The sequence below is a fragment of the Condylura cristata genome, unplaced genomic scaffold, assembly GCF_000260355.1.
Source record: "Condylura cristata isolate star-nosed mole 26May11 unplaced genomic scaffold, ConCri1.0 scaffold00017, whole genome shotgun sequence".
Taxonomy (NCBI): domain Eukaryota; kingdom Metazoa; phylum Chordata; class Mammalia; order Eulipotyphla; family Talpidae; genus Condylura; species Condylura cristata.
Genome location: NW_004567118.1, coordinates 8011484 through 8012582, shown reverse-complemented (window position 1 = coordinate 8012582; position 1099 = coordinate 8011484). Strand labels below are relative to the sequence as shown.

At 64.5% G+C, this 1099-nt stretch overlaps 1 protein-coding gene across 1 annotated transcript in view; it reads right to left on the bottom strand.

Moving 5' to 3' along the window:
* Positions 1–856, bottom strand: part of EPN3 (epsin 3) — a 12652-nt gene extending 11796 nt beyond the window's left edge. The window contains exon 1 of the mRNA XM_012726057.1: positions 193–856. The gene's annotated coding sequence lies outside the window, so the exon portion shown is untranslated. The remainder of the gene's footprint in view (positions 1–192) is intronic.
* Positions 857–1099: the final 243 nt, after the last annotated feature.

Below are 1099 nucleotides of genomic sequence, written 5' to 3'. Positions count from 1 at the left end.
CACACACACACACACACACACACACACACACACACACACACACACACACGCCCACCGCATACTCCCTCCACCCCAGCCCACCAGTCCTGAACTCACTTCCAAGAGGCCTGCAGGCCTTGGCAGTCTTCAGGGAGCCCGGGTGCCTGGGGAAGCCCCCCCAAGATGGAAGCGCTGGCTGAAAGCGCTACCTACCTGCTGCCTGGCGGCTGCCTCCCTGTCCCACGGTGGTGGCAGGCCTTCTGTGGGGCGGCCAGCCCTTGTTTAGCTCCTGCCCTCCCCCTCACCAGTGACTCAGACCCATCTTTACCCAAACTGGTGGGCTGGCGGGTAGCAGGAGTCAAGATGAGAAATAATTGTGCGCTGAAGCCCGCCCCTGTGCACACCCCTCCCAGAGCTGGCCACTAAACCAGCAGAACCAGTCTGGCATCCTGGCTCCACCTGGAGCCCAACCTCGCCTGGCAGCCCAGGCCTCCGGCCACCAGGCCTCTGGTAGCGGGAGGGGCCCTCAGAGTGGCCCTGGCCGCCAGGTCCGGTCCAGCTGTCCCCCTCCACCCCAGGCTGTCCCCCTCGGGTGGTCCTGAGGAGCGACCTCAGCACACCTGGCCGTGCTGAGCAGGAAGGGAGAAGTCAGAAACACCGGGGAGGTGCTGGCCCACCCAGCCCTCCCCTGAAGTTTGAGGGGACAAGGTAGGGAGGAAGGGGGGCAGGGTGAGACAGGATCACAGAGGGGAGGGAGGAGGGAAGGAAGGAACGCAGGAGGGAGCGTCTGGGAGAGCTGCCAGCAGTGTTACAAGCAAAGGGTTTTATCGAACACAATATGCCCAGAAATAAAAGGGAGTGAAACAGAAACCCAGCGGCCGATAAGGCGGTAGCGGCCGGCAGCGGCCGCCCAGCAGCGGGTATGGAATTACTGCAGTGACCTTGAGCCAGACCCTGTCAGGTGGAGGGAAGGACGCTGAGAGGCAGGGCCCCAGAGGCCAAGTCGGAGGGGGGAGGCGGAGGGGAGGACAGCGAGGGAGGGGCAGGCGGGGTGAGGGTGGGGAAGGGCCGCAGGGGTGGGGCTGCGGGGCTCGCTATCCTCTCCCTTGCAATCCTCTCC